The sequence below is a fragment of the Psammomys obesus genome, unplaced genomic scaffold, assembly GCF_907164565.1.
Source record: "Psammomys obesus unplaced genomic scaffold, mPsaObe1.curated_primary_1811, whole genome shotgun sequence".
Taxonomy (NCBI): Eukaryota; Metazoa; Chordata; class Mammalia; order Rodentia; family Muridae; genus Psammomys; species Psammomys obesus.
In genome coordinates, this window is record NW_026590262.1 from 29317 (window position 1) to 31410 (window position 2094).

The following is a 2094-nucleotide window of genomic DNA, read 5'->3' on the forward strand; positions in this document are numbered from 1 at the left end:
AATGATTTATGAGTACAGTAGAATATAATTAGGAGTCACTTTATTGTTATTTTTATTAGTTTGCCTTTTTTATACAGTAGTACTTGGTTTTACCCTAGGCCTCTAGACTACCCACTCTCAGGTTCTTAAGTAGCACTGGGTATAAGTTCCATCTCACAGAGTGGGTTTTAAGTCAGATACTGGTTGGATACTCCCACAAGCTTTGTACCACAGTTGCTCTAGAATATTTTTCTGGCAGGACAGCATTGTAGATCAATATGGTAGCATTGGTATTTATGTTTCTATTTTGATAGTGTGTAGGATACCTACCTGAACCAAAGACATTAGAACATAGGAGTGATGGCTTTATGTAGGTACCAGCTCAATTTTTCCATGCTCAGTGAGTTGTATAAGTATTGTATTCATCAGTGGGGACTTCCTGGCAGTTTATGGAGAGCAATGTGTTAGTCTAATTAACAGCCTGGGTTGTTAGAGGGTTCACATGATACCCTTCTGGCCTACAACTCAATTAAATGAGAAACACAGATTTTCAATTTTTGAAACTGTGGAGTTGGGCATGAGAGTCTAGTTCAGTGGTAGAGTGTCTCATACTTTGTTATTTTCATCACCTCTTGAACATCTGCATATGGCAATATTATGAATTTTAATTCTGTATAATATATGATATACATGATGCTAAATTTAAAGGTGTATTTTATTTTTTTTGAATTTTATTTTTTTCTTATCAGTTATATTTTATTAACTCTGTATCCCAGCCCTGTCCCAATCCCTCATTCCCTCCCAGTCCCTCCCTCCCTACCTCATCTCCACCGTGCCCCTTGCCAAGTCCACTGATAGGGGGGACCTCCTCCCCATTCATCAGATCCTGTTTTATCAGGTATCTTCAGGACTGGCTGCAAAGCTCTCCTCTGTGGCCTAACAGGACTGCTCCTCCCTTGGGGGGTGGGGAGGCCAAAGAGCCAGTCATTGAGTTCCTGTTAGAAATAGTCCTTGTTCCCCTCACTATGGGAAGCCAATTGGTTACTGAGCTACCACAGGCTACATCTGAGCAGAGGTTCTAGGTTACATTCATACATGGTCCTTGGTTGCATGTCAGTCTCAGAAAAGACCCTGTGCCCAGATATATTTGGTCCTTGTGGAGCTCCTATCCTTTCCTCATCAGACTAACTCCCCTTCTTTCTTATGATTCCCTGTACTCTGCCAAAGGTTTGCTCATGAGTCTTTGCTTTGAAAACACTGCTAGTTAGAGTCTTTCAAATGCACTCAGTAGACTCCTGTCATATGTTCAATGCGCATCCCATCTATCTTTCTAAACGAGGATTGATAATCTTACCCCATGTCCGCTCTCTTGATTATCTTTTTTAGGTGTATAGATTTCATTATGTTTATCATATCTTATAGGTCTATATAAGTGAGTATATACCGTGTTTGTCTTTCTCCTTCTGGGATATTTCACTCAGGATGATCTTTTCTAGATCCCACCATTTGCCTGCAAATTTCATGATTTCCTCCTTTTTGATTGCTGAGTAGTATTCCATTGTGTAAAAATACCACAATTTCTGTACCCATTCCTCTGTTGATTGACATCTGGGTTGTTTCCAGGTTCTGGCTATTACAAATAATGCTGCTATAAACATGGTTGAGCAAATATCCCTTTTGTGTACTTGAGCAAAGTTTGGGTATATACCTAGCAGTGGTATAGCTGGGTCTTGAGGAAGCACTATTCCTAATTGTCTTAGAAAGAACCAGATAGATTTGCAAAGTGGTTGTATCAGTTTACATTCCCACCAGCAGTGGAGAAGGGTTCCCCTTTCTCCACAACCTCTCCAGCATGTGTTGTCCCTTGAGTTTTTCATCTTGGCCATTCTGATGGGTGTAAGGTGATATCTCAGGGTCGTTTTGATTTGCATTTCCCTGATGGCTAATGAGGAGCATTTCTTTAAGTGTTTCTCTGCCATTCGATATTCCTCTGTCGAGAATTCTCTGTTTAGCTCTGTTCCCCATTTTTTAATTGGATTACTTGGTTTGCTGCTTTTCAGCTTCTTTAGATCTTTGTATATACTCGATATTAGTCCTCTGTCAGATAAAGGTTTA